Below are 25,889 nucleotides of genomic sequence, written 5' to 3'. Positions count from 1 at the left end.
GTGCTTTGTGACCACCTAGAGGGGTGGGATAGGGAGGGTGGGAGGGAGGGAGACGCAAGAGGGAAGAGATATGGGAACATATGTATATGTATAACTGATTCACTTTGTTATAAAGCAGAAACTAACACACCATTGTAAAGCAATTATACTCCAATAAAGATGTAAAAAAAAAAAAAAAAGAATGAGGCCTCTTAAACCCTAAAGAAGGATTTCCTATCCTATGAGACCAGTCATGAGACTGTCCCAAGACTTGGCAAATGTATGAAGTCTCCAGATCCTTATTCACTTTCTTGCAAGGTGTTAGAGGACTGTGCTTTTAGGAGGGTTTGGAGCATATTTAGTGATGAATGGTGAGTCCAGAGTTGGGCTCATGTTAGCAAACTTGAACTTAGCCTCTCTCAAGTCTTTCTTTCAGACAATGCTGTAATCAGTGTCATTCAGTGAGTGCGCTTTGTTTTCCTCACTCCCGATAGTTTCTCGGCATTTTCAGAGAGTTCTCACTGCTGTTGCTGAGTTTACCAGTCCCAGGAGATCCAGCAATTTTCCTCCATGTCTTGCTTCACTGGTGCCAGGTGTGCTGAAGTCTTCACTGAAAACTTGATGGTCAAATCTACAGTGTCCATAGGGTTAGTAAGGGTAGAAGCCCTGGTGCAGTCAGACAAATCCCCACAGCAAGGAGGATTTTCATTGCACTGATGGGGATCTCTACAAGTCACTGTCATTCTTTAATTCAGCAAATATTTATTAGATAACTACTACGATTGAGGCACTATGGAAGATATATAAATATGACACAGTTTGTTTTTAAGAAAAAACCTAATACTTATTAAATAACTACCATGTACCATATTTTACGTATGTTATTCCAACTAATACAACAGCATTTTGAGCTTGGAAATATTATCCCTGTTTGACAGATGAAGAAACTGAAGCTTGAAGAATTTAAGTAAGGCTCAAGATCCTACAGTTGGTAAGGAGTAGAGACGCAACTGTGTGATTCCATGAGATAAAGTCATCTTAATGTGGATGAAAAGACAGTTGCTTGGATAACTAGAATTCAAGGCAACATGTGGTAAGTATAACAAGAAACTAAAATGTTTAATGTCATAAGACTTCGGAGGAAAGAGATAAGAACCTGGCCCCACGAGAAATGAGCCCCTTCTTTCCCACTGGTTGGTAGAGAGAAGAAACACCTTTGAAATATACTGGAATACAGTGTTGCATTTACTTAGGTTAAAGGTTTGTGCATAAGATTGTTCTCATTTCTCTGCTTGGTACTGCCACACGTCGGTTTATCAGATCTCAAAATGCCCTGCTCAGGAGACCGGCTGGGGATTAGTGGTGCCAGGCCAACAAGAGCCCTCCTAACCCCAGGATAGTTTTCTGTTATCAGGAGCCAGTCCTGTTTTCTCCTCCTGAAAAACAGATATCTACAAATCTGAAGGAAATTTTTCATTTTTCCATTCCAAATGAAGTAATTATTGGTAAGTAGGTACTAAACAATTGGCTGGCTATGTGAAAAAAAAATATGCAAACTATAAAATATACTGAAATAAAATCATTTTTCCACATTGGGTAGCAAACTTTAATTATCTGACATCTTTTGATGTCTAGTTCTCATGTTGGAACCCAAAATAATATAGTAATGAAAACACATTTTATACAGTACATCACGGTACGGTACAGTTCCGTCAGTCCCTCTGAGATAAGTGGGAATTATTTTCCCCAATTAGAGAATATAAATATATATATATTTCTGAGGTTCAAGAAAAGTAAGTATCTTTCCAGGACCACAGAGCTAGTGAGTACAAAGCTAGACTTGTAGCCCAGATCACCCAGTTGCAAGTTGCATGCTCTTTCTATGCATGATGTGGTTTCACAGTGTGTATGAGGATTGACTCTTTACTTTTCATCATCAAAGGTGGCACTCTAAGATGGCGATTTCCTTTGCCAACCTTGCCCTCAGCAAAATTCACATTAATTCACATAAATCTCAGCATTTCTTCTTTTAACATGAAAGTCTTGCATTTCACATGACTCTATATCTATATTACTGAATTTCCATTATTATGGCTTTTTGTTATTTTCTAGAATCAGTTATTCTGAATTTTTTATTTTCAGATTTTAAGTCTTTTTCTTCTGTCTACGCTAGATAACCATGCACAGGAAATGACACAAGTGAATGGAAGAATTGGATCCACACCTAGACATAGTAATGGGTTACTATTTCAGTAATAACCTTAAAAAGCCGATCAAAAAAATCACTCAAGCAAAGCTTAGTTTGTTTGGGTAAAACCCAAATTTAGTGATAAGTTTTCCACACAAATATCTGAAATATTGGCATCCCCACAGTTCCGAGGAGAAGCAAATAGGCAGGTAAAGACTATATATATATATATATATATATATATATATATATATATATATATATATATATATATATATATATATATATATATATATATATATATATATATATATATATATACTTGCATCTGCAAATAAGAACAAGTGAATACATAAAATCTCATAGTATTAAAAGATTTCCTTCATACGCCCAGTTTTTAAGCAAAAATTTAAGGTGTACAATATGATAATTTGATATACATGAACTTTTTACTGTAATCAGGCTAATTAACATATCTTCTCACGTCAGTTACCATTTTTATGTGTGATGAGAATACATGAAATCTACTCTCTTAGCAATTTCCAATATTGACTACAGTAATATTAACTATAGTCATCATCCTGTACATCAGATCTCTAGACTTATTCATCCTATGTAACTCCAACTTTGTACCCTTTGGCCAACATTCCCTCATTTCCCCCACCTTCCCGTCCTTGGTCACCACTGTTCTACTCTGTGCTTCTACGTACTCAACTTCAGATTCCACACATAAGTAAAATCATGCAATTTTTTTTCTGTGTCTGGCTTATTTCATTTAGTATAATTCCTCCAGGTTTATCCATGTTGTTGCAAATGGCAGGATCTCCTTCTTTTTAAGGGTGAATTATATTCCATTGTATATGCATACACCGAAAGTTCTTTATCCATCCATCTGTTGATAAGCACTTAGTTTGTTTCTATATCATGGCTATTGTGAGTAATGCTTCAATGAACATGGGAGGTGTAGACATCTCTTCAAAGTACTGATTTCATTTCCTTTGGGTATATTCCCATGAGGAACTGCTGGATCATATGTTATTCTATTTTTAGTTTTTTGAAGAACTCCATACTGTTTTCCATAATGGTTATATGACTTTATAGTCCCAACAATAGTTTACAAGTGTTCCCTTTTCTCCACATCCTTGCCAACTTCCTTCCTTCCCCCCCTCCTTCCCTCCCTCCTTCTCTTTTTTTCCCTTTCTTTCTCTCTTTCTTTCTTTCTGATAGTAGCCATCCTAACATGTGTGAGATAATATCTCACTGTTATTTTGATTTGCATTTCCCTAATGATTAGTGATGTTAAGTACCTTTTCATATACCTGTTGGCCATTTGTATGTCTTCTTGGGAAAACTATCTATTGACGTCCTTTGACCATTTTTTTAACTGGGTTGTCTGGTTTTTAGTTATTGAATTGTAAGTGTTCCTTATATATTTTGGATATTAACTACCATCACATAGATAACTTGCAAATATTTTCCTCCAGTTCGTAAGATGCCTTTTCATTTTGTTGACTGTTTCCTTTGCCATACAGAAGCTTTTTAGCTTGTTGTAGTCCTACTGCTTAGTTTTGCTTTTATTATTATTATTTTCTCTGCCTGAGCTTCTGTTGTGACATTCAAAAAATTGTTGCCAAGACCAATGTCAAGAAGTTTTCTCCCTATGTTTTCTTCTACAAGTTTTACAGTTTCAAGTCTTAAGTTAGTCTTTAATCTGTTTTGTGTTGATTTTGTGTATGGTATAAAATAAGGGTTCAATTTCATCCTTTTGCATGTGGATATCCAGTTTTCCCAACACTATTTATTGAAGAGACTATCTTCTCCCCATTGCATATTTTTGATGAAAAAACTCTGACCAAATATGCTTGGGTTTATTTCTGGGCTCTCTATTCTGTTGCATTGGTCTATGTGTCTGTTTTCATGCTGGTACCATACTGTTTGATTATTATAGCTTTGTAATATAATTTGAAATCAGGAAGTGTAATGCAGCCAGTTTTGTTCTTGCTGAAGACTGTTTTCATGATCTTTAGTACTTCCATACAAATTTTATAATATTTTTTCTATTTCTGCGAAAAATGCCATTGGAATTTTGAGAGGGATTGTGTTGCATCTGTATATAGTTTGGGGCAGTATGGATATTTTAACATCATTAATTCTTCCAGTCTATGAACACAGTATATCTTTCCATTTACTTGTGTTTTCTTTAATTTCTTTCATCAGTGTTTTTCAGTTTTCAGTGCACAGATCTTTTGCCTCCTTGGTTAAGTTTATTCCAAACTATTTTACTCTTTTTGATGCTACCATAAGTGGATTGTTTCCTGGATTTCCTTCTCAGATGGAGCATTGTTGGTGTAAAGAAATGCAACTGATTTTTGTATGTTGATTCCATATCCTGCAACATTACTCAGTTTTTAAATTAGTTCTAGCAGGTTTTTTACATGTGTGGAGTCTTTAGGTTTTTAGGTATATCATATCACATCATCTGCAAACACAGATACTTTGGCTTCTTCCTTTCCTATTTGGATGCCTTTTATTTCTTTTTCTTGTCTGACTACTCTTGCTAGTACTTCCAGTACTATGTTGAATTGAAGTGGTAAAGTTGAGAATCCTTACTTTGTACTGGATCTTAGAGGAAAAGCTTTCAGGTTTTTCCTCATCGATTATGATGTTAGTTGTGGGCTTGTCATACCTGGTCTTTTTTGTGTTGAGGAAATTCTCTTTTATGCCTATATGTGGAGAGTTTTTGCCATGAATGGATGTTTAACTTTGGCACATGCTTTCTCTGCATCTATTGAGGTGATCAAATGTTCTTTATCTTTTATTCTGATATGACTAGTTTTAAAATTTCTTATTTTTTTATTCATAGAACTCAGTATCACAAAACTATTGATCTGCATTTATGACTATTATACCATGAAAAATAATAGTGAAAATTTAATCCACCCCTACCCTGCCACACTTTGGGAACACATTTATGTTCTCAAGACACTGGGCTTCAGTATCTTCACTTCTCCTGCTGATATGTATTGGGTTTAGCAGTGTGTTACCAGGCCATGAGCTTATCAGTTGGAGATAGTCTAGAAGGGCAGTTAAAATGGCAAAGTTGCAGAAAAGAGAACCTGCAGCAGGGAGGAAAAAACTCATAGAAATATGAACTTTTCAATCCCTCTTCCTTCAGCTACAGGATTCTGCAGGGGCCACTAGAACTCTGTTCTCATTTATCTAATACTTGGCCTTAGCAGATTCAGAATGGAGAGAGAAGCTTACATTGCAATAATAAGATATATGAACACCATATTGAGCACTTCCTATTTGTCAGGGACTGTGTAATTTTTTACCTACAAATAGTCTTTTATGGAGCAAATAACATAAGATTCAACTTGTGAGGGTATATCTGAGGCACAGTGCTACTTCATGGAAATGGAGTACACACAGAACTCCCCCTTCATTACTGCCTCCTGCAAGAATGACCTTTGCTGAGACATTTAGCATTTTGGAAAGACAAAGTACAATAGAAAAATACTGGGTTGTTCAAGCCCCTCCAACATTTGAGAGATTTTAATAATTAACGATCAGATCATTTAAGAGTGTGTGATTTATCACTCTCCTTACCATCTTGTCATAGTTTTAAAAAAAATGGAAAATCTAAAACCAAACATGTAAAAATAATTTTCTTCCTTTAATTCATGAAAAAAACTTTTAAAAACTTTTGTCATTTTAAGAAAACAACTAAAAATAAATAATCAGCAGGACCCAAAATATTGGATGCAACTTTCTAACTTCTCTATCTCAGCTTACCTATCTGTGAAATGGGATTAACAATGGTGCACTACACCTGCAGAGGAGTATAAATTTAATAAGCTTTTCAAACCCCTGCTTTGTAATCCTCAGAGGAAAAGGCACTCTGTAAATATGAAGTAATCTTATTATCATGCCTCATTATCTGAGCTAATATTAACTGTAGAAAAGTTATGTCAAATAACATAAAATGGATATTGGAATAAAACTGCAGTCTGATTTTGCTGTTTCACTGTTTATTCTGGCAAGTGAGGATAAAATAAGCATGAAGGAAAAATAGATGGCAAACCCTCTGATCATATTTTGCCACCAAAATTCCAACCTAGAAATAACAAGTAATGATAACATAGCACAATTCCTGGTTCTGCCAATGTCTGAAATAAAAATCAACTCAGATTGAGCATGCCAGCTGAAAATAAAGTAATATCTTTTTTTAAAAATACCCTACTATGAAAAACCATAATGCCATCCTGATAATTGGCCAGTAGCATCATTTTTCACTACTTAATATTTAGCACATCATTAGCAAGAGTAAAAATGTCAAGAATCTCATACAGATATTGTTTCCATTATTTTGAAATGTTCAAGTGATCCTCATGCAAGGACAGCTTACTCTGTAAGTCAAGTGCATGGTTTTTACAGCAAACTAAAAATGTCCTATGACTGGTTGAAAACATTGGGCAGAACAGGAATGGTGCCCACATCTCACAACCTTCTAGTTAATGTTTTATTCTTTGCACATTTATTTTGAACAAACCTCAAGTCTCTTAGCCCAAGGATAAGTATCTGAGCTTTTGCAAGTTGATCTGCAAAATCGAATCTGAAGCTCATCCCCAAACACAACGATAAGCTAATCCTTTGTGTTGGTACAGCGCAATGCGATTTTTAACACTTTACAAACTTTCTCTCATATACTTCCTTCAAACCAGGGGAGTATCTTCTTTATCTCTATTTTCCTTTTGCAGTTGTGCTGATGCTTCTGAGTTGAAGGAATAGCAAGTAAAACAATTTGTAAGTGTTCTTCATTGTCATCATAAAGAATTTATTAAAGACTCGTGTGGAAAACTGTGCTATGAAGTACTTTAAGATTATATAAAAACCACAGGTGGCCAATGTGACCAAAGACCAGATTGTCACCAGGAGTTTAAGACAATGCAAGAACACTGGATCATCTTGCCTGGAGGTCTGGTTTTAAGAATAAGTAACAAATTCTCTAAGCCTAGTTTCCTCATTTATCTACCTCCAGGGACAGATGGGAAGAGCTCAGTGAGATTAATTTATAAATGGTAAAATTTACTCATGTAAGACTTTTATACCTTCTCATCCACCCATATTTACATTGAAAAAGAGAAATAGGTAGAAGTAAAATACACAAGGGAAGTCAAGACATGTTACAGGGACAGCAATAAATCTCTGCAAGACTTCCTTTGACATAGTTCTTTAGCAAAATATTCTTCTAACAAACATTTCTTTCAGAAACTTTCTAATCTCTAGCCTAGAGCCCTCATCATGAAGTAATGTCCCAAACATCATACCTAATTTGTTTTGACCACTAAATAGGTCACTACATGGTCCCTACAATAAGCCCCAAATTATATTATAACCCTAATTAATACTTGCAATGATGGGCAGACATTAGTTTGGTATGTGATGACCAAGGACTGCAACACTTAATTGGCAATTTTGCCATACTCAGCAGTATTTGTTGCCCGCTGTCATCCAAATTACTTTGTTCCAACCCTGTCATCCCATTGGGCTTTAATGCCTACAGTGTCAGAAAAATCCAGCCTAATGCTTTCTTGGTGACTAGCTCTAGTTCAAGGGTCATAATGTCCCCCAGGATGTGGAGGGTCTCAGATCTACCAGGAAGGCATCATCCCACACTTTACAAGAGAAATTATTAGAGAATTAAATATGAAGTCCACTTTCTCAGGAATGGGGTTCAGTGGAGGGCACCTAGGTTTCCTCAAGCAAGTTCACAAGCCTTAAAGCTTCGGCCCTATGAACAATCTGTCTTTTGACATTTTTTTTTTCTCTCAGAGGTGTTCTGGAAAGCAGAGCATGTGGGAGCATAATAAAAATGAGTCATATGGGGGTGGGGGACCTCCCCACTAGGGGACTGGCATTTAGAGATAAATAGACTGTGAGAAGGTTACCGAAATTGCATTTTCACTGGCCAAGTTCGTTTTTGCAGTGACGTAGCAAAATGTAAAATAAAACACAATACAATGGCTACGGAGGATGGTTAGTGATAAATAGCACAGGAGATAGACTCACATGTACTATGTTTTTCCCACTGCAGATTAATAAAAGAGGCAATTATCTAATAAAAAAAATGACTGTTAATTGCTACCAGTTAAGTACTACTACCGTTAGTACCATTAAGTCCTATTAGTATTGGCGAGATTTACTTCACCTTCTGCTGCTTGGAAATTTGACATCATTCCTGGCTTCTACCTCTCCCCCCAGTTACAATCCACTGGAAAAGAGAAAGTGACAAGAGCCATTTAATATGTCACAACACAGAGTGAGGGGAAGAAGTGCTGGAAGTGGGGCTTTTCAAAGAGAGTCGAGGAAATAATCCAGCATGATGATTACAGAATATGCTTTTTTCCTCCTTTCTCCCTCCTCTTCTGTAGGGGTTTATTTTGGTTTTGTTTTTCTCATTTTATTGATGTGTTATTCCTGAAGGGTGTGTTCTTGCAGGTTTATGGCTCAGACTAATGAAATTGCTCTAAACAACATTTTGATCTTGGAAGGTCACCCAGAGTGCTATACCTTTCCTTTAATGATTCAGGTCTGGACCAGGCATTTCCCAGAATTGAGATGGTAATGAAGTCATTAGTTTCTTCCTACTTGAAGCCCTGGCTAGAAAGCAGAATTCTATGGGCAAAGTCTGAGTGGGCTTTTTTCATAAATCTCACACCCAGCTGAGCTGTAACACCTGTTACATTTTCCCAGGAGTTCGAGCCATAAGACCATTTCCAATCTATTTGCTCTTCTTCTTGCACAGGACACTGACAAAGGCAGGGGTCCCTGTTTTCTAAGGCACTGCTAATTGAAAATCTCTGGCTGGTGCAAATGTGAACTCAAACCCACAAGAGTTCCAAATAAGGCCCCCATGATTATTTCCTGCTCTTTTTAAAAATAGCCTTTATAAATGCAGGTTATACAAGATTAATTTGTTTGAGGGAAAAATAGTCGTTGAACCTCTTGCCCCCAATAAACTTTTACTTTCCATGCAGTTTAAAAAAAAAAGAAAAAGAAAAAAGAAAGAAAGAAAAGAAAGGGAAAATAATAAAACCCAGAGATCAGCTAACCCTACAAGCCCTGTGTTTGTGAGAATTAGAGGGTGGGTGTAGGGTAGCATTAAAATGTATTTGCTTTTGTTTTGTGCTTTCAAAATCTTCTCTATTTATTAGATTTGCACACAAGGATTGAGAAGAAAGTTGAGTCCAATGATTGAGCAAATGTAAAGTGATTACAATGGCATGTTTTTTTTTAAAAAAAAAAAAACTAGTCTCAAAAACCGAATAATTAAAATGGGAGGAAATTTTCCTGTAGGACCCTTGAAAGGAAAAAGAAAACACATTCGTCTGTAGAAAAGATGGGCATTTCTGGCCCTAATAACAGTCTGTGGGAAAAAAACCTGAAAAACAATGTTATCAGATCTCAGACGACATTTGACAGAAAAAAGAATGACTAGAAATAAAGTTGATATAAACCCATTCACAGTTATATATTCCTCCGGGAGTCAGAGCACCTTAAGAATCTGAATCTTAAAGATAAAACTTTGGGGACCATAATCCACAAATCAGAGCCGGGTATCAAGCTGTTCCCTGTGGTCCTACCAACTGTGTTCTCTTCACCCAAAACCACTAAAGAAATGGACTGCCTTTGAATTCTGTACTGTGCTTCATTGATGTTTTGTGGTTTGGTGGTTTGTTCGTTTGGGGTTTTGTTGTTGTTTTCAAGTGCATTGCTTGTGGTCATTGTTGTGGTTTGAGTTGGGTACCTTTGTATGCCTCACTCTTAAGGCACATCCTCATTAACTACAGTCCTCCTAGCCTAACAATTGAGAATATGGCCTCTCACTCACTTTCAATTATGAAAGAGGAGTATGCATCAGCAGGAAGAGGGCTATCATTTCAATACAAGAGGAAAGAAATAGCAAATACATTTCAGCAAATATGTTTCTAAGAAAAATCGTTGAGGAACTGTATTCGTACAGCATGTTGTTTTAGTTCTACTATGAAATCTGCATGCAGCTCTAAATCTGATCTTGAAGAGAGCTGAGACACTCAGAACCTTCAGAGAACACTTATTCAAACAGTTCCTGAAGCATATATGAATCCATTAAAAATAGATCTGGTTGCCTATTTATTGAAGGGGAAAGAGGTGCACAATATGTCATTAAGTGAAAAGCTTTTAAGTTGATCCATTTGTAAACTGCCATTGTTTTGGTAGGTCAAAAATGGTCAAGTATCTATAATTTCAACTTAAATACTATTCAAGATAATATGATCTCATTTTGTTGTTTAATATACACTCTAAAAAGTTACTGGTAGTTTTTCCTGGTAAGGAGATTGTGGGTAACTTTTAACTCATTTCTTCTATTGGGTTACCTATATTTTTTACTTTTTCTGGAATAATTTCTGGGGTCTCCCTGGAGCTCCAGGCTGAAGATGAAATACTTCAGAAACATGAGCTATTCTTTTTTGGCCTCTGTTAATCTTCACCCCAATTCTCAGACTACTTGTACTAGTCATGAGTTTTTTGGGTTTTTTTTTTCCCAACCCATATCTCAGCAATTCTGACTTTATCTATCACCAATTCTGACTTTATCTATATAAGCTATAGAGTCAGACAATTTAGTAACTTAAGAATTAAATTGGATTAGTGAACAAATCTATAATCGACCTTGCTTACTTTTTTTCTCACTTCAACCTGCTATAAAAACAATGTGTCACAATTCTTTTCAGAGTATTTTATGTACCCGTCCACTGCACTGAAAATTAAAGATACGTTCCTACAAAGGAAGAGTCAAGCAAAACAATGATTCTTAATAAACTGAATCTAAATTTCTAGAAAAAAAATATGATCAAGGTGCCGGCCTCTTCTTTGTTAAGAAAGCAACACAGATTCTGTCAGAAATATCTTCTCTCATTTTCAGAAGTTTGAGTTATTTCTAGATTCTTCTATCTCCTTTCCACCATTTGCTTCTTTTGACTCCCTGCTTGTCAAGGGAGTGATTTTTTGACTCTGTGTGCATGATTGCCAAGTCTTACACTTGTTCCTTCTGCCTGTATTTGGTTATTGATGTCCTACAGGACTTTACTACCCTGTTTCACCAGTAGGTTCTGCCACATCTATTACAATACTTTCTGTATGATAGTAGGGCCTCGTTTGATCAATATTCTATTCTGTATGTATTGGTGATGAATATTGGTATTCGTCATCTTCCTAAGAGCTCAGGGTTTATTTTATTTTTATTAATTAATTAATTAATTTAGTTATTTATTTATTTTGCGGTACGCAGGCCTCTCACTGTTGTGGCCTCTCCCGTTACGGACGCGCCCAGGCTCAGCGGCCATGGCTCACGGGCCCAGCCGCTCCGCAGCATGTGGGATCTTCCCGGACCGGGGCACGAACCCGTGTCCCCTGCATCGGCAGGCGGACTCTCAACCACTGCGCCACCAGGGAAGCCCTCAGGGTTTATTTTAAAAGGAACTATTACATTGTTTAGGTTGGCAATACTGATCTATATTTTAATTAGGGAAAGTTGAGCAAAAATAATTTAAAACTCTCCCCATCAAGGGAGGTAGCATGAAGCAGTAGAAAGAAAACTGCCATCAGGTTAAGGCTGTAGCCCAGATTCTATGACTACATGTGACTTAGAGCATGTCACTTAACCTCTAGGGGCCTTAAGTCAGTATCTGTAAGATAAAAGATTTTCGAGAGACAGAACTTAGGTCTTTCTGTTTATACTTTTGTTTGACTCTCAATTCATTAACCCACAGATCCTCTTTGAATTCCTACATGGCTCTGATGCAACATCCATTTTCTACGATGACCAATAACCAAGAGTAGTTGATCCACCAATCCTGTAGTTCCTGCAGTAATGGAACTCAGTTGAATCTTCAGTTGCCTAGGCCGAGAGATTTAAAATTTGTTCTTTACTATTTCTTCATGGCTCTTCTGTTGATCAAGGCTCAGCGAGAACTCTGCTCCTGACAGATAACTTGGTGGGTACAGGTAACCCTGCCGAATAAACTCCTTCTTAGAAACACCTGGTAGATTTGAGTTTCATCGTGTGCACTGATGTCCCATACCATATTCAGGAATTTCCCAGACTCTCATTCTTCCCTAAATTCCCACCCAAATTGCATCCCAGTGGAATAAGAATGGAAATCAACTAGGAATGTTGTCTAGAATCAAAAAGGAATTTTTTTTTCTCAGTTTCAGGTAATAAAAGTAAAAGGGCAGGGTGATCTTTGAATTTTCCCGGAGAAAAATTAAAATGTTCTTTATTAGTTGCTACGGTGCCCCAGGAAGGGATTCCTCACTCCCCTTTTTTTTAAATAAGAGCTTCCCCTTCCCTATACAGCCCTTTTGATACAAGTGAAAAAATTCCAAATTCCTCATTTGTTTAGCCTGAAAATCCCCTGCACATTCCCACAAACTACTTCCTTTTCTCTCTTTTTAGCAAGACTCCCCTCTCTCTCTTTAATGAAGAGAAGTTCAGAGGGTTTTTCCCATGAATAGATGGCAGGCACCTGGGAGTTATGAATTTTAAAGTGATCATTTTCTTTCAGCCCTGCCGGACAATGGGCATCTCCTTTTGACTCACTTTCACAGCTTTGAGAGGCTCTCAGATCAGCCACATTCCAATCGGACTGGAGTCAGATCAGAGCTGTGCTGGACCGCATCAAGGTCTCGCACAGAAAGACAAGGAGCAGATGGCCGGCACCGAGCTCTCCTCCCCTTTCAGCGCGCAAAGGCAGGCAATGTGGGAAAGCGTCTGCCCGGCATTGCCTATTGATCCCTGAATAGAACCACCGCATGCCACCAGCCTGTAGGTACGAACCTCTGTTAACAGATGGTGAGATCATTATGAGCAATTAATTCCTTTAATGTATCAGTGGGAACATGTTGGAAGGGATGATGCAAGCATTGAGTGAATAGTGAACTTCTCACTCCTGGGGGAGCAAGCAGGAGCTACCTTCGGGGGCGGCTGGGAATATCTTCCCAGCCTGCAGCCTTCTGGCTCCAGACAGGAGCTGCGAACGGGCTGCACAGAACTGAGGTGTGGTTTTCATTAACTAATTGTGACTCCTTCCCTTCCGCGTCGTGATTAATGCCAGATTGGTCTCTAGATCATTTTTATACACAAGAACTATCCAAAAACACAGCGAGAAACAAAAACAAGATTTGTCAGTTAAGTCCGACACGCATAGGGAATTATTTCACAGAAATCAGCAGAGTATCAGGTTATGGGCCACTTTCGCTAACCACAACTATAGTTGTGACAGTTCTCAGTTTAAAATAACGGTTTCTTTCACCAAAGTTAAAGCGGTGGTAAAAGTATGCTCATCCCACTGTCTGAGTCGGAAAACTGAATGTTTGGATGCATTATAAATGGGTAGATTTAAAAGAGGGTATTTTAAAAAATACGAATTCACATGTAGGGTGAATTTGAGCAAATGACACATGCAGCAAATTATCCTCCCTAGTATAAGATGGAATAATATTTTTTTAATTTCAGTAACAATGTGAAAATGACTGTCAGGGGCCAACTGGAAAAAATGGTCACCTTCTTATTTAGATATTTCTCTGATTCATTATCAATGAGATGATGGCATTTTTTGCATGTTTTCCTACCCTTAAAAATAATATTTCGTAGTAGGGGTGTTTTTCTTTTACAGGCAAAAGAATCTTAGGACACAGTACAGATCATTGGGTAGCCCTTAGATTTTAAGAAGATAGAAAATACAGGAACAGGAAATACTGGCAACTATTCACTTAATTCATATTTAAATGACACTTTTTGCTTGTAATTAAGACACTTAAGTAGTGTCTCTGTTCATGAAATTTACATAACTGTACAATAGCTTGCCTAAATGAACAGCAAATGGCAGTTAACCTTGAAGTGTATTATCTTAATGAATAAATCTGGCTTTAATTCAATAAATTAAAAACAGAAATAATATTGCAAAAGACTTTTAAAAACAGACTTGCCATCCCCCATAAATACAGCATGGTACTGTTTATAGTTGGGTTGGAATGCTCGGACATTTTCCAGTATGATTTTAGAGCTCTAAAAGCATTCCAGTACACATTCACTATTTTTCCATCATTGTTTCCAAAGCAAATCAATGTCACTTTCTGGAAATCATCGATAAGAATATCTGAACACTGAATCAAGACACCTAAGCATGCTTATTTGAGATGGCTCTTCATCCGGGCTCCCAATCCCTCTACCTCCATGGGAAATTTGGAAAATTTTTTTCCAATTTTATATCGCAGAGGGTCCTATAGCATACAGAAAAGACTAGAGGAAAACATATTTCTTACATGGGAAAGAGACATTCCCACTACTTTTCCATTTAAATCAGATTTACAAGGTCTGCAAATCCCTTCAGCATAAGAGAACCGACAAAAGATGCTGAATGCTCCCCTCCCAAAGTTTGTTGCATTAATCAGCGCGATCATGTTTCAGTGATTATATAGTTAAGGAGAAGAAATCATGCAATATGTTTTTATTTGCATGAAATAAGTTAATGAGGCACCACCTGTGCCTTGTATCAGTTTACTGGGGCAAAAAGCAGAACACAGGTGTTCTAAGAGCATCTTGGTAGATTTTATACATTAATTTAAAAACACTAAAACCTAAAATCATTTATCAGAATCCAGCGGTGTATATTGCTCAGGAATAACCCATATACACACAGTCATAAATAAAAGTCATTGTGAAGAAATTCCTGGTTTCTTGGCAGCAAGGGGGAAAAAAAAGCTGTAATTCATTCTTTCCTCGTTCTCACAGTGTTCTCTATTGTACCATCTGCAATATACAATGTACATGCTCAGCCATAACCCGTAAGGCTGGAAAAGAAGCATTCACACTGTGAATTACCATTTTTCCCAGCATCGAGCTCTAGTCAAAGACAGCACAATAATAAACTAGAAGCTCCTTTGTCTGTTAACATTGTTCTTCATTACTACATGAAAAGCAAATTGTCTCTGTACAGAGGAAGAGTGGCACACACAGCCATGGGAGTAGGGGGAGGGATTTGCCTCTCTCGCTGACTGCCTCACATACACAGAGGCAACTCATCTATCTTTCCCCACCGGCCCACCCAACTGCGCCTTCCCAATCATTTCATCTGCAGGCACATTGGGAAGAGATCCCTTGTTCAGTTGGGTGAGATGCTGGATTAAAGACTCCTGGGATGCTTTTACACTGCGTATCCTGAAGCTTATATCCACAGATTTCTTTCTTTTTTTTTTTTAACGTCACTTCAGTGTATCCCTTTATAATATTTGGGAGAAGTGATGCTCATCAGAGATGCTCTTTTCTCCCCCCTGGGCTAAATAGAGTCTGCAAGTTATTGTGGGTTATGGGGGCTCTTAAGAGCCAAATGAAAAGGCAGCAAGCAAACAAACAAAACATTAAGAGCAGAAGATGTATATATATATATGTATATATATATATATATAGTATAACAAGTACATGGTAACAGTTACCGTGACAGTTAAGAAAGTACACAGATTAGACCAGAACTACCAGAAAGGGTCCTTACAATTGAAATAAATTACTTATTAGAAATTAATGATTTTCTGAGGGTTTTTTTCTTTTAGATGTAATAGATTCCAACAAATCTTGCAACACAAGCTTGCTTACAAAAACTATACTCAATTAAAAGATCGTAACTATCTTCTCATATGGAGGCCAATGTGGTACGTGAGCCTCTCCCTGCTGCGGCCTCTCCCGTTGTGGAGCACAGGCTCCGGACGCGCAGGCTCAGCGGCCATGGCTCACGGGCCCAGCTGCTCTGTGGCATGTGGGATCTTCCCGGACCGGGGCACGAACCCGCATGCCCTGCATCGGCAGGCGGACTCTCAACCACTGCGCCACCAGGGGAGCCCCATAATTTAAATCCCAAAGAAACTTACCTCTTCATAACATCTGATAGGAGCCTCAAGGGATCATTTCCAGAGTGTGTTGCTAGAGAGGTCTGCCAGGAGAGGCTGAAGGGTACTCTTTTACACAGGACGTGGGCAACCGAAATCATGTCTGCTAACTCAACTCTACTGACCAGAGTCTGGCTGGATGAACTCCATTGCTGAATATCAGTTCCAAAGTAGCTCAATTTGTGTATTTACTGTTAAAAAGAAGTTGAGATCTCATCAGAGAGGTAAAAATCATTGGGGGAGGAATGTCCAAATCAACTCTGGACATAAAACAGCTGTGTCTACACTGTTAGGTTTTGCAGTATCATTTTCTGCATGATTGCTAGTTTTTCTTGCTTGCCCATGGGAATAATACCTGGCTCACTAAATTGTCATGAGGCTTTAAGGAAATCACATCATAAAATAACTATAGTAGTTCTCTCTAATATAGTACGTTTTCAGTAAATGCCAGTTGTCTTTTCAGGTATAGATGAACATTTGATTTTAACTTCGGGGGGAAAATACTTAATTGCAAAGTAGTATATTCGCATTTGTTCTGTCCCTAGGAGACAACTTTTGTGTGTTTTTAATGTGCAATACTTGAAAGACCACCTTGAGAAGTGGTAAAATGTTTGTGGAGGTAACTGTGACAATCTTTCGCTACTCTGAAATTCTGTTATTCTAGAACATTCCCAAATATCTAAAGTTCATGTATTCAACCCAGAAATCGAGTCTATTCCCCTAGAGCCTGCAACTATATTCTGTCTAAAGAGAAACCCGCCTCTGTATTTTTACCATACACCACATGACTTAGGGCTAGTTCTGACTTAGGCTGGCTCATCCTGTGTAAACAAGACACTGACATCACCAGGACACAGAAAGGAATAAACTCGGTCTGTGCCCATGAGAAAGTGGTAAAAATACATGAGTCACATCAGAAACATCTGTCTTCAATCCCAAGTTAAGGACTTCCCAGGCTAAGGGGCAATTTGTGAATCACAGGATCTACTCTCCAACTCAAACTGTGTGCTCATTTGTCTTAATCCTACTAAAACGTAAAAGGATAACTGATGGTGTCTCTTTTTTTAATAATACTGCTTGTCCTTGAAAGTTTGCATGCTGGTTTCCAAACTGTTACAACAAATATATTTTTTCTTTTCTAATTTTAAGCTTGAATGCTCCCTTCTTAATTTGGAGTAACATTTGTTCCTAAACTCATAAAACACAGCATTGACTAATAGTCCCTATAGTTCTGCTTTTTCTGCAGGGGAGACGAGCTGAACTTCCTGACCGTGGCTCCTCACATTAAGACCCTTCGTTTTCAATCTCTTTTCTCTCTCCCTCTCCAGGGGCTCTTTCTCCATCATTTCAAACAACACAGGTCATCTTGGTCTAGAGCATTTGTTCTCAAGTGGGGGTGACTTAACCAGGGGACATTTAGCAATGTCTAGAGATAATTCTGGTTGTTAAAACAAGGTGGAGGGGGTGATACTGTCATCTAGTAGGTAAAGGCCAGGGATGTTATTGAACATCCTACAATGCATAGGACAGTCCCCTCACCAGCTCCCATAACAAAGAATCGTCTGCCCCAAATGTCCATGGTGCCAAGGTTGAGAAACCCTGGTCTAGAGGGGAAAAAAAAACACAAAAAACTAGTTTTATATCATTTTGTATCTAGCTACTCCTCTAACCACTCTCCTTCATCGCTAAAGTTTTTCAAAATATCTCCCCTCTATCCATTCCCTATTACCCTCTTACTCCTTCGTCATCTGCAGTCTGTCTCCCAAACAAGTCACTGCCACTGTTCTCTTCAGGATTACTAACCTCTTTAATGGTCAAACCCAACAATCCGATGAACACTTTCCTCTCCTTTACTTTGACATCTCAGTGCATTTGAACTGTTGACAGTTTTCTCCTTCTTATAACTCTCTCATCCCTCGGTCCCGTTCATGCCACCCTCTTCAACTCTTCAGCAGCAGACCACCTCATCCATCATCACAAACGCTAGCATCTCACGCCTCACTTCATTCTGTCCTACACTGAAATATCCTCCCAAAGAGCGTTTTCCCTGCCTGCCCTACCCAAAGTAGTACCATCTGATCCTTCTATCTCCTTAATTTGCTTTGCTTTATCCATAGCATTTATTGCCATCTGATATTATATTATATATTTACTTTGAATTTGTTTCTTGTCTTTCCTCACCCCACTCCCGCTTCCCTCAGAATATAAGCTTTTGGATGGAGCAGGGACTGTGTTTTTGTTTGTTTGTTTTTTGCGGTACACGGGCCTCTCACTGCCGTGGCCTCTCCCGTTGCTGAGCACAGGCTCCGGACGTGCAGGCTCAGCGGCCATGGCTCACGGGCCCAGCCGCTCCGCGGCATGCGGGATCTTCCCGGACTGGGGCACGAACCCGCGTGCCCTGCATCGGCAGGCGGACTCCCAACCACTGCGCCACCAGGGAAGCCCAGGACTGTGTTTGTTTTGTTTACTTCTTCATGATGAGCACCTGCCACTTAGCTACATATGCATATCTGTAGAATGAATGGCTGAATTAAAGAATGGATGAATGAATGGCACCATGAAGTGTTTTTCTACCTGCCAGCCCTGTGCTTAGTACCATGTCCAATACTGGTTGTATCTGTCTTCTTAAAACATTTCTTTCTTTGTCTCCTAAGACATTGGCCTAAGCTGATACATCCCATTTCCATGACCACTTCTCCTTCTCCTTTGATGCCTCCTCTAGATGCTTGGCTGTTACTGAGATTCACTCCTCAGTGGCATGCCATCACTTTGCCTTGCACTCTCCTTGACAGCGTGTTCCAGTGTCCCACTGGAGTGACCCTGCTAGGATGCTGTGTGTCATACTCCACATCTGTAGAACCAGCTGTATCATGGGTTGTCCTGGCAGACCAAACATGTTCTAGATCAATGCTGTTTCTGGTGACTTTTTCAACAAAGTAGAATAATTGCAATGGCCTTGATACAGGAGGGGAAACTTGAATGTTTGGGGGAGTAAAGAAAGGCCTGTGTGGCTGGAATGAGGGGATGGGGGGGCACAACAGTGATAAAATATGACTGTGAAGACATTTTCATTGGAGGCTCCTTTATGTGCATGTAACTACCCAAGATGCAGAGACAAAGAAATTAAAGATGAGCTGAGGTTCCCTTCATCACTCAAGTTCTGTGATTTAGTCATCGCAAGCTTATGTTTTTTTTCCTATCAAACACTTTCATTTCACCCTGAAAATTCCCCTCTCCCCTGCTTCTTTTTTGAGGTTCCCTATGGTCAATTCTTCTGTCCCTGTTTACTTAAAAAATAAGTTATCACTTATTATTTTTTCAAATAGTGATCTATATTTAAGGTGAATCAGAACAAGAAAATTTACTCCAAAATTTATTCCAAAGTACTGAGAATTCACAGGGAGCTTAAATTATACATAGTGGAGAAAGGCACAAGTTTTGGAAACACCCATATAACTAAAAGAGATGTCATTTGCTTTTCCCTCTTTTACCCAAGTATGTTTTCTTCAATTTTTTTTTTTTCCTTTCTCTGATTCATCTTTTTTTCTATCCAGCCTCTTGGCCTTTAAAGAAAATTCCTTGGGACTTCCCTGGTGGTCCAGTGGTAAAGGATCCTCCTTCCAATGCAGGGGACGCGGGTTAGATCCCTGGTTGTAGAACTAAGATCCCATGTGCCACGGGGCAACTAAGCCTGCGTGCCACAACTACTGAGCCCGCAGGCCTCAACGAGAGGGCCCGCATGCCACAAACTACAGAGCCCATGTGCTCTGGAGCCCTCACGCCACAACTAGAGAGAAGCCTGTGTGCCACAACGAAGAGCTTGCACACCGCAAAGACTGCCGCGGCAAAAGATCCCACATGCTGCAAGGAAGACCCGGCACAGCCAAATGAATAAATATTTTTTTAAAAAAAGAAGGAAAAAGAAAACTCCTTAATGGTGGGCAACCATTGAAAGCAATCACATATAATCTGAGTTATCAAGGGGGATTTGAGAGAAAAGTAATTTCTCACCAGGACTACCAGCCAAGACAAAGATAAAGAAGCAAAGTGGATGTACGTGTGTGTACGTGTCCATGTGCGTGCCTATGGCAGTGTTTATGCAAAACCCTGGAATCTGAACTTCATGGGTGCCCTTAAAAGTCATCTACTTTTTAAATTTTCAAATACACACGAATCAAACAAGTATTACATGAATGAAAGATGAGTCCTATTATAAAGGTGAAACAATTACACAGATCATTTTTTAAACCTGGATGGAAATAAGCAGATATTACTAAAAAGAGTGAGTTTAAACACTCTGGAAACTGTAAAACATTAGACACTCATAATATATTGTTGCTATTAATAAATAATTGCTTGTATATTTATTTCTTTGCACATTTGGATACACTGTGTGATTTAAATAGGATTATTGGGGGCTGCTTTAAATAGGAGTGGGAAGTCAATTCTAGAGAGAAACTACAGGGAAAAAAATTCCTTTTCTCTTCCTGAACTTGTCCCAGGAAGTTTATATTTGGAGTTTTTATTTAAATCACTGTTTCCTTTCTAATTATCTTCTATATTCATGTATTTGGACATTAAGATAGAGTTTTAATATTCTGCTTAGAAAGATTCTTATATCTGTCAAGCTACACAATGAATTTAACTGATTAATGAATTAACCAGCTGACAACCATGGGTGTTTCTATTACCTGGGTGTATTTTAGCATGTTTTCAACTAAGAAGGATAAAAGAGGTATCAGAGACCACTTGGGAATCATTAATAATAGTAGCATACATTTAGATGAAGGAAATTTGATATCAATTTTCAGAGAAAATAGTAGAAATCTTGCGATCTTTTCTGGGGGAAGGGGCGGTAGGTGGAACCCAGAACCTTGGTGGTTTGATTGGACGGTGTACTACACAGTCTAAGTCTGATCCTTACAGAAACTGCTTGGTTTGCAAAATTGTCAAGGAACTAAATGACTTAATCAACCTTTCCCATTTTTATCTGCAGTCAATCTAAGCTTATTATTTATCAAACCACTCAAGTGAGGGCCCCTGATTGAACAGAACATTCCACTGGGAACAACGTGAGTAGCCTTCCCTCCTGGGAGGGGGTATTCACAGACATCACAATGTTCTTTTTTCACCTTCAACCTCTATAGGTAGACACTTAAAAGCCATTTTGAACATTATCTCATTATCCCTTCACTTTTCAACTAGGAGTTGATTACCCTTAATTTACAAGGGGACACTGTATTGAAAAGGAACCCAGTTTCTCTACTGTTACATACAAAGCACTCTGTGTGGGGCTAAGAACAGAATTCAAACCTTCAGGTCATAATTTAGCCTCTGCTTCAGCATTTACATAGCATAATATTACGACTAGGACCCTCTCCACCTTTGAAAAATAATGAGGTATTACTGACAAACAGAAATCCCTTTGTGCTCATTTAAAATCCTATTTTTTAAATCAAAGGTGGCTGTTTTTGAAAAGAAATCAATTCAGACCTTCAAATATAGCAGTAGCTTTATTTTATTTATGTTTCTAGTTAGAAAACTGCTCTGTTTAGTAAGTATTCACCCAAACGGGTGAGTACTATTCCTCAAAGAGACAAACTAAGGTAACCCTGATTGTTTTGTTGACTTTGCTAAAGGCAATGGCCCAAAGCATTAGTAATTAAAATTCATTTAAAATTAATTTAACTTCAGGAGCTCCACAAACCCATAAAATCAGATGCATGCAAAAGTAACAGCTACAGATGCATTTTTGAAATCAGTGGTTTTCAAAGTGAAAAGGTAGACAACGGAAAGAAGGAGAGCGCAGGACAAAGAAAAAGGGAAGAGAGACAGAGAGAGAAAAAAGAAAGTGCCTAGTATTAGCCTGAGAAGCTTGCCCTCTGAGCTCAAGCCCACTGTTTCAAAGACAGGATGACTTCACTTAGTAAGGTTTCAAGTTACTGAAGCATCATTCCCCAGAATGGAGCCAAACTAGATTGAGACATTTGAAAATGTTTATCTGAGCAAACATTAAATTTGTATCCATTTCTCAAAACCAATCAGAGATTCCACTGACTACCATCTTAACCTCACAGAAATTAAGCAAATACTTTCTGCATTGAAACGTTATCTAAGCTTTGCATCGATGGAATATCTGACTACTTGCTCACAACTTTAAGACACGTGCTTTTAGATAATCAGATGTTGGTGTTTGGGGGAGGGATGGTAAATATATCTAAACACTGTTCAACTCTTATTTAAGCGGGAAAGTGTGGAAACTGCTTTACCAGATGCGGAAAAGAATGTCATCTACAGTAAATTTGCAAGTGTAGGGGTTTGAGTGTAAGAGCTAGAGGTGGGGTAGGCATGTGGGAGAGCAAAGGACAAGAAGATGAAAATAAGAGTCTCCTTTTCTACCTATTTCTTTCCCTTGCAAAGTATACACTTCTGATTAAGTGAATGGCCCAGTACTGAAAATAAAAGTGCCTAAAAAAAGATTTAGACTATTTATAGAACCCCATTCTTGAAAAAGACTTTAGAAATAACCCAATCCTACCTCTAATTACATGTAGTAAATTCAGCTATGCCTCCTTGACAATGTTTGTTACCTTTCACCAGCTCACATGTAGCTGAGGCAGACAAGTCTATTGTGGGCACAGACCAATTCCTAAAAGGTTTTCTAAATCTGAATTCTGCTCTCTTGAGCAACATAGGATACAATATTGGGCTCCACCATCTGTAAGCAATAACATGACAGTGGGGCATGGAGCTCTAGGGTCAGACAGACAGAAGTTCATGTCCAGGGTTAACAGGGATAGCTGTGTAGATACAGGTAGGTTACTCAGCCTCTCTAAGCTTCAGTTTCCTTACCTGTAAAGTGGAATAATAAACATTTCCCACCTCATTGGCTTTTTGCAAGGATTACATGGATAACACATTAGAACAATACCTAGCATACAATCAATGCTTAGATAGATTAACTACTATCATGGTGTTAAAGGCTCAGTCAGATGGTCTTGAGTTCAAATCCTAACTCCACAGGTAAGTGGCTGTCCTTAGGCTAATTAACTTTTCTGAACTTCAGCTTTCGCATCTCATTTACTAATGGAGCCTAATGTTGTATTTGCATTTCTCTTTCAGACCCTCAGAAATAAGAGTATGAAAGAGAAAGTATCCTGGATGCCCAGGAATCCATTGGTTCTATTCCACTTATTCAGAACAAACCAGTAAAAACAATGTATAGCAAATAAGAATGCTAATGGTGAAGGTAGGTCACATGAAAATTTTCTTTAGAGAAAGATACAATTACATTTAATTCATTTACCCACTGATAATTGTTCTACAAACACTTGCCAAGTGCCTACAGATTGCATCAGACAGACCCCACTCTTTGGTGTCTCATGGTTTCATGGCATCTGGGATCCTCCAACCTGCTTACCTGAATCCTATTTCTCTTAGATGGTCTTAAAATGGCCTCTAGGTGATTCATTCTACATAATCATTCATGTTCCCCAGAAAGGTAAAATTATATACTTCTTTAAAGTCCAGACGTCAAATTGAAAGAATGAACTACGTCCATCAAGACGGTAGCACATAAGTGATCAATGTACAGATTATGTATACTTTTTGTTCATTTATAGTGTACAGGCATGACACTAAGTAACCTAAAACGTCCCTTCTAGGTGTCTAGTTTTAAAACTTATAATTGCATTATTCTATTATTAAGAACTTTCTGTAGCACCAACTATCCAAGGCTATACACGTCACTCGGACAGCATCTCTTGGCTCAGTCATAGAGGGACCCCCTCACGGAGGGTTCATTTTTCTCTCTCAAACAAACACTCATGAGGAAATTCCTAATGTCCCAAAATATACGTGAGCAGCCTTTAAAAAATTCTTGCAGCACACACTATTGCTCTTCCCACCTGCTGTCTCTCCTACCCACTCTTATTTCTTCCAAGTTACAGAAACCCATTTTGTTCATATATTAATCACCATGTGCGTCAAAGAAGACCAGGCTCCTACCTGGTCCCGGAGGTTAAATGTTCATTGTTCTTAGCCAATCATCATTATTCTAATCCTTTTGCCAGTTATTGGTTTAGGAATGGGCAAGTGATTGAAATTCTGGACAATCAGATATGAGACGTATAATGTGAAAGGAAATGTACTAGGTGGCTCCTGGAAACTGTTTCTTTGCTGTTAAAAAGGCATAGGTAAGAGGAAGCTTCCTTTTTCCTACCCCTTCACTCGGCTGCTCAAGGTGATGCCTGGAGCTTCTGCAGCCATCTGTGACCACAGGAAGATAAATCGGAGTATAAAAGTAAACACACTTAGCAGAGCAGAGCAGAAAAATAAAGAACACCCAGGCCCTTCTTGACATTGTTGAGTTGCTGAATTAACCAACCCTGGAACTGCCTACCTCTAGTCGACTTGGTCTCTGAGATTTAAAAAAAACAACAACAACAGAGCGCTTGTAAGGCTGGGCTTCTCCAGCCATAATGTGCCTGCAAATAACCTGTGTGTCCTGTAAAAGTACAGATTCTGATGCAGGTCTGGGTTGGGGCTGTGGATTCTGCAATTCCATCGAGCCCCCAGGTGATGGTGATGGTGATCCTGGCGGTCCTGAGCCCAAGCTATGAGTAATGAGGGTTGAAGTCACTTGAGATAAATTTTCTGTCATCAGTAGCTGAAATCATCCAAAATGATACAATCCTCAATCTAGCATTCTTTCTCATCACCTCTTGCCTGTGTTGATGAAATCGAATTGAGAACCTGAAAATTTAAACATTAATTTCAGTTGATGTTAACCCGCAGTTCATGCTTTGACTCAGCTCCACACGTTTCAATACCCCACAGTCACCAGCACCTTCTCATTCTTTTCTGCCTTAAATAAGGCATTCATGGCCCCCGGCACCCAGCGTGTGACAAAGGCGCCTGTGAATGCTGGGTGCATTCGCCCTGCTCCCCCAGGGAGTGCTTGCCAGTGCACCTGGCCCAAAGGTGAAGCAGCTGCGTGCACGTCGGTTCCTTCCCTGCCATCTCCAGCTCTAAAGAGAAATGCTTGAGTGCTTTTGCAAATCAAAACCTTTTCATCCTGAATTTGGTGATTCACCCTGAATGGCGTCTTCTTGGAAAGTCTGTAATGCACGATTGTGTAAGATGGGTAAAATTGGCCTGTCTCATTGACAACACTCTTCTTCTCATGGCTCAGGCTGGGCTGGGGGAGGTGAAAGAGTCACAATAAAAAGGGTTCTTTACAAAGGGCCTCCCTCCCCTGTTGGTGCAGCCATGCCTGTGTACCTGCGTGGGCTGAGCTGTCTGCATGCAGTTGGTATTACTGCCCCTTTGTTCATTTCCTAGCCTCTGGATGAGAATTCGGTTTCGGCAGGTATGAAGATGGTGCTTGCTTATAAAAGGGCGAATTTACAAAGCTTCCATACTAAAAAAAAATAAAAAAAAAAAAAAAAAAAAAAAAAAAAGTGGGGGAGAGGCAGTCATTCAAAGGCCATGCCAAATTTGCTTTTCCCCAAAGCAGGGAGAGACAAAGGAAATCTCAAGCATACCTCCCAGACACAAAGAACATGTGTTTGCCCTCCAAATTCAAGCGGGAGAACTCAGCTCATTATCCCAGGAGCTGGTCACTAATTCTATCCAGTTAAAAAATATATCTATAGTCCCTTTCAAATAGTGAAGAATTATCTTTGTATTTAGGGTCAGCTAACATTTCTTTTAGTGCCAGACAACCCTACACTAT

Source organism: Neophocaena asiaeorientalis, unplaced genomic scaffold, assembly GCF_003031525.2.
Source record: "Neophocaena asiaeorientalis asiaeorientalis breed wild unplaced genomic scaffold, Neophocaena_asiaeorientalis_V1.1 scaffold627, whole genome shotgun sequence".
Taxonomy (NCBI): Eukaryota; Metazoa; Chordata; class Mammalia; order Artiodactyla; family Phocoenidae; genus Neophocaena; species Neophocaena asiaeorientalis.
The sequence above is the reverse complement of the archived record's forward strand: the minus strand, read 5'-3'. Positions refer to the sequence as shown.